We start from the raw sequence: 16,343 nt of genomic DNA on the forward strand, positions 1-16,343 counted from the left end.
GTAGTTGATGGTTTAGATCTATAATTTGCCAAAAAAAACCTCGTATAATGTCTTATTTCCATGATGTGTTATGTTAGGGATGGTGTGTCCTATTTTAAGGCTTCCTACATGTCCTACAAAACTATTAATTTCTATTTAAACTCTTCTCTATTTGTGTTATACATATATGGAAAAGATCACGTAAGAAGTAAATTACAACAATAAGTACGAGAAACCGCCCCATCCCTTGTGATGTGATGGTAAAGGTGTTGGTGTTATTTAGCAAAGATTAGGATTTAAGCGTTGCAAGAGGTGAAAAGGGTGAGAAATAAAAATTAAGAATGAAAATTACAAGAAACCAATTTAAGCTATTAATTAAGTGTAGTTAATAGATTATAATAATAGTGACAAGCTTATGTGTATATGTTTTTCCGAAGTCAAACATAAGTAAGTTTTTAATAGCATTTGATTATTATTATTCTTTTAGTGGTTTCGTTTTAATCTAAAGTGCTGGTAATCAAAAAATCATATACCATAATAACTTCCAAACAAAATAACCCAATCAGCCATCTGCTTGTATCCAGCAATCCTCAGTCCTCATAAGTAATAACCAATGTTTTCATAACCGGACAGCCAACCGGTTCACCGGTTCAACCGGTCGGACCGGCCGAACAAATTCGGTAAAAAAAGACGGGTCATTCTTGAAATATGATTTTTCAAAAAGAAAATATTTTTTTCATTGAAAACCGGTTCAACCGGTCCCCGGTTTTTTGCTCCGACCGGTCAAACAGGTTCGGACCGGCCGGTTCCCTTGCAGCCGAGCGAATATATAGAACCGGACCGGTCGGTGGACCGAATCTTGGTCGGACCGGTTCGACAGGCCGGTCCGGTCTCAACAACAATGGTAATAACCAATTCAAAGCAAGTGGCTACTTCCCAACAGAACACTCAACTTCAAAGCAAGAGCAAGGGCCATTTTACAAATATTATATCGGTTATCCGTCCAAACGAACCAAAAGAACAATTCTTAGTTTCGAACTAACAAATTCTTTTTGGTTCATTGTTCATATGAAAAGAAGCTACAATGAACAACCGGTTTACTTTTCGGGATGCCATCGTGATCCTCAGGGGCAGACCTAACTCTTTACTAGGGGTATCGGTAATGCAATAAATTATTTTTTGGGTAGGTTTTCGTAATTCACTACCGCTGAAAAAGTAAAACGTTACCCTATTTCTGTAAAGCTCAACCAATTTAAAAGTTCAACCCAATTAAAGTCCAATAAAAGTTTAAAGCCCAAACCAATTAAATCCCATAAGCCATTTTCAAATATTATACTTGTTGTATGGAAATTGGAAAACTAGCCGGACATAAACAACGTTGCACCAAACACCACCACTCGACATCATTTTAAGGTTGAAGTTTTTAATATGGTTTTGGATATGCGAATTCAAGAACATAGAAATAGATTCAGTGAGGTCTCAATTAGTTTGTTAGAAAATATGTCTGGTTTAAATCCTTGAGATTCAATTTCTATATTTGGTATATCTAAGATAGTGACATTTTATGAGATGCATTTGAATGATTTTAGTAATGAAAATTAGGTGTTATGTGTGACCTTGCTTGTGCAATTGTGAAAACTGGAAAGCACGTCACTTTTCCTTTGATTTATCAAATATTGAAGCTAGTGTTGGTTTTTACCGGCAACCGTTAAAAGATGTTTTTCTAAAATGAAGCTATCAATACGGATTTGTGTAACCGGATAGGTGATGAGTATTTAAAGAATGTTTTAATTTGTGGGGTCTGTTGGTGCATGTCGTGTAACAGATGATCTTTTGTGTTTGTTAGAATTGAGAGCAACGGTCAAAGGGGAGACTGTTGGTGCATTTTGTGACCGTCGCTATGCAATTCTGACCAGCGGAACGCCACAGGCGAAGTTAGCACAACTTCGCCTAAGGCGAAGTTAGAACAACTTCGCCATAGGCGAAGTTAGCACAACTTCGCCTACTGAAGCCCAGGCCCGAGAATGTTTTATATATATATACGTGTGTCTTGTTTAGGTTTAGTTTAATCCAGAAATTAGTGTGTGTTTTGAGCAGTTCAAGTAGCTAGAGAGAGTAAGAGACAAGGAGAGTCGTGTGAGACGACCCGAGGTAGAGCTCACCTCGGGTCAGTCGTGTTTTCTGTTTGGTTACGGTATGTAACATGTTTGTTTGATTATTATATAAGAATCTGCAGATTTGATTATCCCGTTCTTGTATTTGTTCGTGTATTTGTTCGTGTATGTGTTTATGTACGTGTATAATCGTGTTCTTCGTCTTCTACACCATAAACGAGTCTAGGAGGATTCCGCACTCCTAGACCTCGTGCGGATCTCGTATCGATCAGCGACGCCCCGGGGGGACTTACAAGTGGTATCAGATCCTTAGGCTCTTATGCTATGGTTCGAGATCTGCATTTTGGTGTTTCTGGCACGTTTCTGATCGTTTCTGGCCGACCAGCGCCGCAGGCGAAGTTATGGGATTCAGGCGAAGTTGCCGTCACTGGTCGTAGGGTTTCGGCGATGTTATTGACCAGGCGAAGTTAGCAGCCAAGCGAAGTTATGGCCAGGCGAAGTTATTGAGGGGCGAAGTTGACTTTTAGGCGAAGTTGACTTTTGGGCGAAGTTGACTTTTAGGCGAAGTTAACTTTAGACAAAGTTAACGAAAAAAAAAAGAGTATTTTGGTGTTTTCGTCTGTATGGCCCGGTGTACACGATTATTGTGAGACCGAAGATGTTGTTCCGTCAACGAGTGATCTTGTTATCTCTTGGTCTTACGTGTGAACAAATACGTGTCAACTCTGGATTTGGAGTTGAGGTTGTGAATGGGATATTGTTTGAAACTGGATATTGACACATATTCGGGTGTTTGTGGGCAATGAAATTGTTGTTGTTCGAGGTTGACCAACTGAAGAAAGTCAAATTGAACTGAAGGTTTTCGTCATTACTGGATTGCGGTCAGAGCATATTATTTATGTTATTTTCAAGGCGTTCGAGAATTGGATCCTGAAACGTGATGCTTATTTATTAGAGTGAAAATTCTGGAACAAGTTGGATTTAATCGGGAATTAAAGTGTTTATGTTCTTGATCGTTATCCCTGGTGATTGAAGATGCTTCGGATTAATTAATGGTCATGTGTTAGATTTTGTCAAGGTGGTTTTGTGATGAAATTGATCACTTGATGTTGAGTAGTTGAAGATTAAACCTTATCGTATGCCGACGAGTTGGTGAAGTTGTGGAGGAAGCCCAACTTCACGTGTTGGTGAAGTCAGATGGACTCACGTGATTGGTTGAGATGATCTATTGGCACGAGGATGCATGCATTTCAAAGACCTCAATCGTTATAGTCGGAGAAGCTTACAGTGAAAGGAAGATCTGATATGGAAGACGCTGGGTGATTGGTAGATTTGTGAAGCTACATGACAGATTCAGATACGGCTGGTTGACTGCAAACAGAAGATCATCAGTTAAGAGGGGGACTGTTGGTGCATGTCGTGTAACAGATGATCTTTTGTGTTTGTTAGAATTGAGAGCAACGGTCAAAGGGGAGACTGTTGGTGCATTTTGTGACCGTCGCTATGCAATTCTGACCAGCGGAACGCCACAGGCGAAGTTAGCACAACTTCGCCTTAGGCGAAGTTAGAACAACTTCGCCATAGGCGAAGTTAGCACAACTTCGCCTACTGAAGCCCAGGCCCGAGAATGTTTTATATATATATACGTGTGTCTTGTTTAGGTTTAGTTTAATCCAGAAATTAGTGTGTGTTTTGAGCAGTTCAAGTAGCTAGAGAGAGTAAGAGACAAGGAGAGTCGTGTGAGACGACCCGAGGTAGAGCTCACCTCGGGTCAGTCGTGTTTTCTGTTTGGTTACGGTATGTAACGTGTTTGTTTGATTATTATATAAGAATCTGCTGATTTGATTATCCCGTTCTTGTATTTGTTCGTGTATTTGTTCGTGTATGTGTTTATGTACGTGTATAATCGTGTTCTTCGTCTTCTACACCATAAACGAGTCTAGGAGGATTCCGCACTCCTAGACCTCGTGCGGATCTCGTATCGATCAGCGACGCCCCGGGGGGACTTACAAGTGGTATCAGATCCTTAGGCTCTTATGCTATGGTTCGAGATCTGCGTTTTGGTGTTTCTGGCACGTTTCTGATCGTTTCTGTCATTCTTCTTCTTTGTCCTGAGCTCTTCGCCTTTACAGCTCGTCTCCCCCTGAGATGCCAAGAACTCCTTCATAGCATCTATAATCTTTCCATGTTCAACCAGGAGGGACGACTGTAGTTGATTTTCTGCTACTAGGCGCTGAATAGCCTGGGTCTGGATAAGATTTATCCTTGATTGCTCAGCCACGACCCGTTCAAGTGCCGCTATTCTTTCCTAGTCTGATAAGGTTGCATCGAAATCGAACCTCATATGTGATAAATCTTGAGCGAACTGAGGTGGGATTTCAAATGTAACCGGGACATCAGAAGTAGTTGTGGACGTAACCGCAGGTGGTATCGTGACCGACAACCCTGCAGTGTGAACCACTGTCGACTCAATAACCTGTGCAACAACCTCCGACGGAGTAAGCGTTGGAGGCGGCAACGATACAATATCTGGAGTCTTCAGCTGGAGTGTGATAGATGGGAGGCCAACAGAAGAAGTTGTAGCCACCACGGGTACATCCGTGGCGATTGAACTTGTAAACGGAAGTGAAGAAGGAATAAGAGTCATACCGGACAAGGCTGGTGGAGCAAAACGTACTATCCTTGAAGTCTCTCCAGCTCCTGAACCCATACCTGCCCGTTCTCTTCTAGATCTGCGAATCAACTGCTGAACTTCTTCTTCATAATCTGCCTCAATATCATCATCAGCAGTTCTCTTTCTTTTCCCAACCGTTCTTTCTTGTGTCACCAACATCCTTCTTGCCTCATCCATTACATCATCAAGATCGGAGTCAGCCACCGTTGTAGCTGCCCTAGTCACTTCCACAGTTGAAACACTTGCAGCCGAGACCTGAATCTCTTCTGCTGGATGCATACTATCCATGTCAAAGAATTCTTGGCCGCCAAAAGCAGCGTCAAGGTCTACTTCTTCTTCAGCTGACACAACAGGCGCAGCAGGTACAGCTTGAGGTGCTCCTGCCTGTTGTGGTCGAGGGTCTCTGAACTCGTCCCCATTAGCAGGAACATACTCCGGGTTGATTAAATACCCAAACAGTGGAGTATGCCTAGGACGCAGTTCAGGCTTGCTCCTCGCGCTCGATGTCCTGCACTGAGCGAAGATACGTTTGCTCACACTTTCCACATATCTGATAGGGCGACGTTGAGGCAACGTGGGAGCCACATGATTCAAAATCATTTGAAGAAATCTTGGATACATGAGGAATCTCTCTCATGCCATCGCCCTTCTCTGACGACCAATTTCATAGAAGACCATCTGACTAAAGCCATAGCGCTTATTATATGTCAGAGCAGTCATTGCTGACTGCATGGTCGCGCCCATCCCGTCAGTACCCACCTTCCTCCCTGACATGCAGACAATCATTACGTGCATGAGGAAGCGCCACTGATCGAGTAGGAAACCCTTCCTTCTCTGTGTATCGCCCAACGGGCCCGAATAGCCCATTCGTCAAAACGCTCCATCTCGAAAAGGAGCCACAAAGTCCGTCGGGTCATCCCTGGTCTCATTCCCAAAACGTAAAGCCGCCCGGATTTGTTCAGAAGAGAACTGAACTTCTTGATTGTTGACGGTTGCTCGCATAACCGGGGGCTCGACGCGGCAGTCATATTCCACCATCTGCCAGAAATCCTCAATGTTGGGCAAGGAAATCGGCAGAGTTGTTGTGACAGCGTGGAATATCCGCGAGCGAAGCAGGAATGTGATGATCTCGCGGAAATCATTGACACCACTCGCGTCTGGGTCTAATGTAATATACATGTTGTGCCCAGGGAAGAACTGCCTTTGATTATCTCCTCCGTCATCGCCACCAGCACCTCCAGCACCAGCAACAGCAGCCATATCTGCAACAAACTAACCAAGTTAGATAAACGTTAAGGCATAACACAAGTTCGCTTGTTACCATGAGCGAAGTTGTGATAAAATCTGTATAGGAGAAGTTAAAGTTGGGGCGAAGTTGGGAACAACTTCGCTTCATCTTTAAGTTCGTCTAATAACTAATAATAAAAACGGTCCAGGCGAAGTTAATGATAACTTCGCCTCACCACAACATCGCCTCACAACATCGCCTCACAACATCGCCTCAGGCGAAGTTAATCCTCAGGCGAAGTTGCGGATAACTTCGCCTAATCCTTAAGTTCGCCTGAATATGAATCGGCGACAGTAAGGTTTATGAAACAACGTGCAGTTGGTGATTTCGTGATTAAGGAATCCGGAAAACATGATTTTAAGGTTATCTAGACGATCAATGTGTGAACCACCACGTTAAAACAAGTTTGAAACCGGGTTTAAGGATCGAACGTCCGAGGTCACTAACCGGTTGTCGAAACAACCTAGGATTAACAACCATGAACATCGATTATAAGATATAACGACACTACGAACCTTGAATCGATAACGGAAACTGAGAAAAAGAACAAGGATGAAATCGAAAGACAAGTTCGCTGGTAACCAGATAAGTTCGCTGGAATTTCGGAATAAGTTCGCTGGTTTTGAAAATTATGAACTGTTGACCTTAAAAATTCCTTTATATAGGAGCGGAGTTATACAGGTGAAGTTGTGGATAACTTCGCCTAGGGCGAAGTTATTCACAAGTTCGCCGATATATCTAATTTTACAAAATCAACCCCTATAATTTGAACAATTTGCAATTAAGTTTTAAAACTTCCTTAAAGAATTAAATGACACGATCAAGTCCAAGTAACCAGTTATAAAATCATAAACTACCTAAGTACGAAAAACTTTTAAAAAATTAAAGTACAAGGGATCAAATTTCAGTCTCGACAGGGACTACTACGTTTTAGAAAAGATCCGAACAGGAATCATACTAACTACGTGACTGTCACGTAGATCTGTGTTTAGCTGTATTATGACATAAAGAAACAGGTTGTAGGCAGGTAAATAACTTAAGATGGTTTTCATCGTTTCTGTGATACGAGTTAAGTTCAATTAAGCTCAAAAATTAAGTGGGCAACAACTCAGAGATTATGATGCCTCCTATCTATTCTCAAAGCGTATTTGGCTTTCCCCAAGTCACCCCGAATTGACTTCGACCCGTAGTGTCTGATTAAGTTTGTAAGTACTCTTCATCTGCTTCCCGTTCTCTTTCTTACTCCATGATTGAGAAGTCTTGACATTGTCAGATCTAGAATGTTTCAATAACTCATATTTTTTTTTTTAATAAACATTTGCATAGACTTCAGAGTAGTAAACAACTGCAAGTCCCGAATCTGGATCACTGCAGTTTCTTCACACACTATCCTTACGGGAATCAGAACACTAACAGGCTCGTGTATGACTGGGTAATCGCTTTTCTGCCTATCATTCGGAAAGATATATATGAAGACATGCAGAACTCTTAAGAAGTTTCCACATAAAATCGAGTAGAGTTAGTTAGTATCACTTCTACTTTTACGCACCATAAAAAGCTACCATGACATACAATGACTATTCTTAAGCCTTTTAAGCCTAATAACTTCACTAATTAAGCACACAGAATCAGTATATCTATCATTTTCCAAGGTTGGATCAATTTTCTGTTAAACATAGCAAACGAACTTCTTACGAAGTAGTAGACTTGAAAAATAATTTCATTTCCCAAAAAAAAAAATTTTAACATCAATCGCCCCGACCAAAACAAAGTCTTCAGGTAAACGGCTATCCCGAAGATCCAAAGGATCAGCTGGACCGACCACATACTAGTATGTGTCATTCTAACTAAGTATGATTGACTAATTTTCAGCGAAATAATGAAAACTCATCATAAACCGCCCCGGTCACTTTCAGTCATCTGGTTAATGGCTATCCTCATATTCTACAAGTAGAAATGTGGACCAAACATATCAGAAGACAAGTCCTTCAAACTGAGGCAACCGACATAGTTTTAAGCGATAGTGACGTTTTTTTTTTTTTTTTAATATGCACAAAAAGCATGGTTACTCGGGATTGATCATCCCATTCAACTCAACAAGGTTTTGAAATCTTGATTTGTCAAACGCTTTAGTATATAAATCAGCGAAATTATCAAGCGTATCCACCTTTTCAAGCACAATCAGTTTCTTCTCAGCACAATCCCGTATAAAATGATGACGTATGTCAATATGTTTAGTTTTACTGTGCTTCACGGAATTGTTAGTTACTGAGATAGCAGCTGTGTTATCAATGCAAATAGGAGTAAGTGAGAAATTCAGACCATAGTCGCGCAACTGTTGTTGAATCCAAAGAACCTGGGAGCAGCAGTTGGATGCTGCCATGTATTCTGCTTCACAGGTTGAAATTGCGACTGAAGTCTGCTTCTTGCATTGCCACGACACCAATCTGCCACCAAGAAACTGACATCCTCCAGTAGTTGACTTCCGACTCTGATTGCACCCTCCATAATCAGAATATGTGTAAGCGACCAACTCCAAGTCTCCTCCTTTTGCGTACCACAACCCCAGCTTTGGCTTGCCTTTGAGATACCGCAGTATCCTCTTCGCACCCTTCAAATGAGATTCTTTTGGGTTTGCCTGAAAGCGTGCACAAAGACAAACAGCAAACATTATATCAGGCCTAGAAACAGTTAAGTACATTAAAGAACCTATAATAGCCCGATATTGAGTTGGGTCCACATCTGCGTCATTGTCCGTCTCAGCACCCAATTTGTGATTGACGCAGACTGGAGTATCGAATAGAGTGCTGTCCTCCATCTTGAAACATTTGAGCACATCATGGACATACTTGGTCTGATGAATGAACATCCCATCCTTCTTTTGATCAACCTGCAATCCTAAAAAGAAAGTTAGTTCACCCATAGCACTCATTTCAAACCTTTTCTTCATGACGGCCTCAAACTCTTGACACATGGAGACTTTTGATGCAGCAAAGATAATGTCATCCACGTAGACTTGCACCAGCAGGAAGTCGCTTCCTTCTCTCTTGACGAACAACGTGCTATCTATCTTCCCTCTTTCAAACCCATTTTCAAGCAAGTAATCCGATAAAGTTGAGTACCAGGCACGAGGTGCCTGATGTAGTCCATACAACGCCTTGCTTAACTTGTACACGTGGTCTGGAAAGTCTGGGTCAGGAAAACCCGGAGGTTGCTCAACATACACTACCTCATCGACTTTCCCATTCAGAAACGCACTCTTCACATCTAACTGAAATACCTTCATCTTCTTATAAGCAGCAAATGCCAAAAACAATCTAATGGCTTCCAATCTTGCCACAGGAGCGAACACTTCATTATAATCAATCCCCTCTTGTTGATTAAAACCTTTAACGACTAGCCTCGCATTGTTTCTTATAATAATCCCTTTCTCATCTCTCTTGCACTTAAAAACCCATTTTGTGCCTATCGCATGCACATTCTTTGGTTTTTCAACCAAAGTCCAAACTTCCATTTTCTTGAATTGAGCCAGCTCTTCTTGCATGGCTTCGACCCACGAGCTGTCCTTTAGAGCCATTTGATAATTCTTTGGTTCAATCTGGCTGATAAAACAGGTGTACAAGCATTCGTTGATTATGCCTGTCTCCTTAATGCTTGTGTAAACACAGGTGTGCCCATTCAAGCTACGTCTTGTTTGTACACCGGAGGACACATCACCAATCACATTCTCCAAAGGGTGATCTTTATGAATTCTCGAAAGAGAAACGATTGATAAAGTAAAAGAAGAGGATGTAATGACTCGATTTAAAGATTTCCAAAACCGAATAGGAGAATTTTGCACCCAGTGTGTTTAAATTTATTTATTCATTGTGTTTCTATTTTTGTGTCGTTTACATCAAGGCCGGCTATGAGGCAGGACCCGGTGGTTAGCCAACTCTGGCCTACACCCCGATAGTCCTGAATTTTTATTTTTTTAATTAACTATGTATTTTTAATGTTTAAACCCAATTACTCAACTAAACTAAGGCTCAATTTTTTTCGCCTCCGGCCCAATTTTTTTTCACAATTTTCGGAGACGACCCTGGTTTACATTGTGTTAAATACGGTAAACAAAATGTTTCTTTTGGAGCGTTACCCCTAAAATTGATGTGTATATCCGTCACTGGGTATCCTACACCTTTCCTTTCATAAAGATCGGCGTTACTAGCAACCGTTTTGTTATATGTATATATACCTATTACCTAGTACATGACTGACTATTGAGAGGAAGGGGCACTCATGGGTATTACCCATGTACCGGCCAATCATACACCGTTATTTCATTTCTACCCTTAAGTACCCACAAACCCAAAAGTAACTGAAAACACCTACCCATGAGTACCCTAAAATTTTTTTTGTTTTTTGTTAAAATTTAAAAATAAATAAAACAATTAAATTTAAATAAAATTAAAATTATTACATAATTATAATTGAAAACCGGAAAAATAATATATGACGATCAAAACCAAAAAAAAAATTAAAACACAAACATCTAAACAAGATGATTCTTCGGTCAATTGTATTTTTCCGTAATTTCTCGTTTGCAATTAATAGCAATTTTCTTCACCTCGTCCTTTAGATGATCATGCGGTCGAGTATATGTCTTAAAGTCTATGTCATACATCCCTTTGGCTACACTCTTGCGTTGTTCCGCAATCAACGCTCTAGAATCCTCCACTTGTTGCTTTTTAGCACCCATCAAATCTTGAAGCGTTGCTTCCTTTCTTAGCGTGTACGCATCTAGTTTGTCACCCGAGATCATTGTTTGAGAATTTTGCCATCGGGGTTTGAGTGAATAGAAATGGTGAAGGTTTAGTGAATAAAAATGATGAAATGTTTGAGTAAATAAAAATGGTGAAGAGTTAGTGGTATTTATATATAATAAATTGAGTATTAATGGGTGTTTTAATTTCTTCAAAAATCTCCAACTGTCATATGTTTCATGGTAAACCTTTGCCACAAATTGTAATTTGACAAACTACCCACATAATTAGGGGTGAGTTTGCCATGTAGTAAACAACCCATAAACCTTACCCACACTAATGCCTCTTCCCCTCTTAAACATCAGTGGTTAAAGCCTTTAGGTTGCAATGTTGCATGAGCTTTTTTAACTGTGAACAAACAAGGCTTAAAAGACTGGGCTTACATTACTATGAAAATATATAATTGGGCTTCAAGTTGCCATCAAATACTAGACCCAAGTTTCCAAAATGATACGGCAGAAATCTGGGCCCGTTATGGATTGATATAAGAAAGTGTCAAAATAGTCCAGGTCATTTACACGACTTTCGTTCAAAGAGTTTTAAGGTTTAGAGTTTCCTCACTTGACAATTAGGTCCGAAAGTTAAACTGCATTTATTATAGATTTTGTGTAATAATCTTCTTTATGATTGTTTAATTACTTCTTGTATGTTTATTTTTATTTGATTAAACCTAAAATTGTTTAGTTTTACCATGGTAAGTTGAACACATGTGTATATATAGGTTTTCTTTTCTTTGGACGGTGAGTAGTATTATAAAATATAAATAACATTCACTAGCAACTAGCAAGGTACTAGGACCAAAACGTATACATCAAGAAATACCTATATTTATGTGGTAACATGCCTATATAGTTAGTTATATAGTAATGGAAGCAATGTTGACAGCTCATAATTACTTCATTTTTAGGTCGTGTAGGATGGTGGATTGCCTCTAATTTTTGACTAAATCTTCAATAAACTTTCAACCATTCATTTATGACATAACGTGCGGGTGCATGCATGCAAGCATATACTGTATTTATCTAATAAATTTTTTTTTTCTGAACAACAAATTATTACACCAACTTTGTCCATGTTGGGACTTAAATCCACATCATTTGGGAGGTTCTCACCTTAACAAACACCTTGATACCATTAGGCTAGAATTGCAATCCTATTAATTACACATAGTATTAATTTGTTTCAAATATAAGACTTGGTTTGTGAATTAACATGTGCATACAATCAATGTATTACCATGGAAAATGTATTTATGTAATCATCACTAGAGAATTTTCACCAACACGGTGAAGATACCAACCATCGACAAGTTGTCGATAAAATAAAATTCTTCGAAAAATACTGTCGTGGATAAAGACTTCATCAAGGATATCAACAAATCACAAGGATCATTGACAGATCAATGAGTAAACGAATTATCAATTGCAAGTTAACCACCCCCATAATCTTTTTCCTGAATAAGCATAAGATAACCTCATTCCTTAAAGCTTTTTTACTCTTGGTGCAGTAGTGCACATAGGGAATGCATCAGAAACCTTAAATCATCATAAGACACAGCCTCCCATTTGACAAAATCTTAGAAAACAACAGCAGCCATTGCTGATTTATCATTCAAAGATTATCATAATTACAATCTCACCAAACCTTAAAGTGGTAGGCCAAAAGATGTTTCTTGAAAAATCATACCATCCATCAATAAAGTAATCAGAGTACAATCAGTTCATTAAACTTGACCATAAATAAAAATCCCATAAAAAATAACATCTTAAAACCCAATAACAATAATAAAAAATCAGATACTTAAATAGCAGAAAACTTAGGAACATCTACAGGAAACTCATCAATCTCATCACTCCAAGGATTCTTCTCTTTAGCAGGATTGACCGTCTTTAACGCCTTCCAAACCGCACTATTACACTTGAAGCCCGACCCGAACGCAATCTGCCATGCTCTATCACCTTTCTTGATCCTCCCTTTAGCCTCAGAATAAGCCAATTCATACCACGGTGAGCTACTCGAAGTATTCCCGAACCGATTAAGTGTCATCCTCGATGGCTCCATATGCCAATTGGTTAACTGCAAATTCTTCTCAATTTCATCAAGAACCGCTCTCCCACCCGCGTGAATACAAAAATGCTCAAACGCGAGTTTGAAGTCGGGAATATATGGTTTAATCTTCATTCTAAACAACTTCTTTCCAACCAAAGTTGCAAAGAAAAGTAACTGTTCTGACATCGGTAACACTAACGGGCCCAAAGTTGTGATATTCGTTTTCAAAGCATCACCTGCGACTCCCATTAAATCTTTAGATAACGCGACTCCAACTTTACCAACCGGATCTTCTAACTGTGTGACACATGAAAAACACTTATCATCCGACCCTTTATGCGTTCTAACTGTGTGCACGAGTTGGTACTTTGACTTTCTTCGGTCAGAACTTTTGTTCGAAAGTAGAATCGCAGCACCGCCCATACGGAACAAGCAGTTTGACACGAGCATCGACCGCTCATTTCCAAAATACCAGTTTAAAGTAATGTTTTCCATACTCATAACTAACGCGTATGAGTTAGGGTTGACTTGTAAAAGGTCTTTCGCGAGGTCAATCGCAATTAAACCCGCGCTGCAACCCATTCCACCGAGGTTAAAGCTTAAAATATTGCCTCTAAGTTTATAATGATTAACGATCATCGAAGCTAAAGACGGGGTCGGATTGAACAAGCTACAATTCACAACTAATATCCCGATATCCTTCGGTTTAACGCCCGTTTTAGCTAAAAGATCATCAATCGCACCAAACATAACGAGTTCAGCTTCTTTTCTCGCTTCCGCCATGCACGGGTTCGGTGGGACCCGAAGAACCGCTTCCGGGAGGTAAGTCGACTCGCCAAGACCCGACCTTTCAAGAATCTTTCTTTGAAACTCGAGACTCGAGTCAGTAAACGAGCCGGTTGCAGTAGATCTTTCCATAAAGATTTGTCGGGTGCATTTCCGTTCTTCTTCCGGCTTATAACACGAAAAGTTCACAAGGTAAACAGGCCGAGGACGGGTCAAAAAATACAGAGTCGAAAAGAATACCAAAAGGGTCGAACACACGACAACCGAAATGAGATTGAACCTTAAATGATCCCAAAGAACATACACATCTTGAAGCGAAAAGGTGGATAATTGAGCAGCAAGAACAACAACAGGTGATAAGAACAAGTACATTCCATGGGTTATAAGATAATGATACCCCAATTTCACATATTTAAGCTTCACAGATTTCTTGAAATCAGGAAGCTTTGAACCAGAAGACTGTGAAATCAAGGGTTTGACTTCTGTGACGTCACTCATGTTATTATCAGATTATAAATTCCAAATTCAAATTCAAATCAATGAAAAGGGTATGAAATTGAAGCTACAAATTACACAAATCCAAGATCTGGGCGTCTGAATTTGTAATAAAAACGTAATTAGATCAAAATCCCCAACTCTTGACCTAATTTCTTGAGATCTGAGATTTGAGCATCAATGGCGAATCCTGCAAATGGGTTCTGAAATTAAACATGTATTATGTTGAATAAGCATGAACCCATGAACAATTTCATGTTAAAGAATCGAAATTGATTGAAATTGAAGAAATTGAAAGCTAACCTGGAAATGGGAATGTGGGGAGTGATGGATGAGTTGGAAATGGGTATTTAAAATGGTGATGAAATTGAAGTGAAATTGGAGTAATTTTATTTATTGAAATGAATTGAATATATGTATATGTATATATATAAACCATAATAGTAATCACAGCGCATGATGACGACAACAAAGGAAGAAGCTTCTTTGAATTAGGCGAGTAACATCTCAGATGGTGGTGTACATGTACCATGTACCCAACTAGGTATTAATTGTAAACCATGTTAGATGTTTTTTCTTATGGAAAATTATTTATTTTACTCTCATTTTAGGCACGTTATATTTATAAAAATATTTTTAATATGTTTAAGATTTATTTTTTCAAAAATTCTGTATTCATGTACTTTGCGTGAATACACACTTTCACATATATGGTTACTAGGATAACAACCCGTGTTACACACGGGTGAAAAACATATCAACAAACAATATAAAATGTAAAAAACATATTTAATCAACACAAATATTTGACATAAGTTTTTTACCAGCAGATATTACAAAAAAAGTTAAAACTATGCATATAAGATAAAAAGAAAATACTTTATAAATAAATAATTAAGTAAATAAGGAATAATATAACATAAATAAACCATTATACCTGAAAAAAAACAAAAAAAAACACATTAGTAACAGATTTTGTAATATTTTTTGAAAACTAAGCTTACAAATACATACCAAGTTTAAACTTATATTTTCACCCATGTAAATTTTTCGTTCAAAAACCTTTTGAAACAAAAAATGTCGGGTTTAAAAACCGTAGCTTGCATTCGATTCTCCTGTCATGAAATAATAATAATAATAATAATAATAATAATAATAATAATAATAATAATAATAATAAGAAGAAGAAGAAGAAGAAGAAGAAGAAACATGTGTAGATAATTAATGAAAAGAGTAGCATAGAAAAGAAATATAAAACAACAAAAAATTTACAGATTGATTCATGAGGATCACTCCATCAAGAAGTCCTCGTTTGGAGTGTTTGTTATTCTTGACGGTCCATACTCTCAAAACTCTAGCCTTAACTGTGGATGGAGATTGTTTTGGGTAAAAATCAATAAGTGTAATTTTGTAACCAAATTAGTAAGTGAGGTTTAGGTGCTTGATAGAAATGAACGTAAATGCAATGACACAAGGATTTTTTGCAAGGAAAACACCCGTTATCCTGAGGATAACAAGAAAAAAACCCCGGGCGGTGAAAACTATCACCACCAGTTTATTAATAATCGAAAAAGGTTACAAATGTTTGGAGCTTTCTTCTCTAGATCGTGTTTACAGAGTAATGCTATAGCTAGAGTGTAAGTTGTGTGTCCTATATGATCTAAACAGCTCCTATTTATAGTTACAAGAAGGATCACTAGATAATAACTAGCAATAAAGAACATTAATTGTCCTGATTATGATCTTGGAGCGGTTATGGCTTGCATATCATTGTTATAAAAGAGTTGTAACTCCCTCCAACGTCTACAATCTTTAATACTTTATTAATTGTTGACCGTTTCTTTTGTTTGGAGGATACTGCATGCTGAAGTTATCCTAAATATACCGCATTTCAGGATACCAAAAATTCTCATGTATAACAGTTGCTTAGTGGTCTGAATCTTTAGGAGATCATGTGAAGTTGTATGACCTGGTAAACACCAAAGAAAGACGGTTGAACTATTAGTATAACGATATATTAAAGATACCTATTGCTTGGGAGGATACTGTATCCTGAAGTTATCCTGAACATATCCTTTGCTTAGGATACTGAAAATCCAAGCCCTAACAATTGTCCCCAAAATTAACGGCTGTAAAAGGTTTATAGCTGTTGATTT

General features: G+C 38.7%; 1 pseudogene across 1 annotated transcript; it reads right to left on the minus strand.

Annotated features, from left to right (window-relative positions):
* Window positions 1-12,605: 12,605 nt before the first annotated feature.
* Window positions 12,606-14,549, minus strand: LOC143575512 (3-ketoacyl-CoA synthase 11 pseudogene; annotated as a pseudogene). The gene is made up of 2 exons (XR_013142774.1): window positions 14,491-14,549; window positions 12,606-14,390 (listed from the first exon to the last, which is right to left on the minus strand). The product of XR_013142774.1 is annotated as a 3-ketoacyl-CoA synthase 11 pseudogene (transcript).
* Window positions 14,550-16,343: the final 1,794 nt, after the last annotated feature.

The sequence above is a fragment of the Bidens hawaiensis genome, unplaced genomic scaffold (assembly GCF_021521415.1).
Source record: "Bidens hawaiensis isolate Kalapana, Puna unplaced genomic scaffold, B.hawaiensis_p1.1 tig00001412_1, whole genome shotgun sequence".
NCBI classification, from domain to species: domain Eukaryota; kingdom Viridiplantae; phylum Streptophyta; class Magnoliopsida; order Asterales; family Asteraceae; genus Bidens; species Bidens hawaiensis.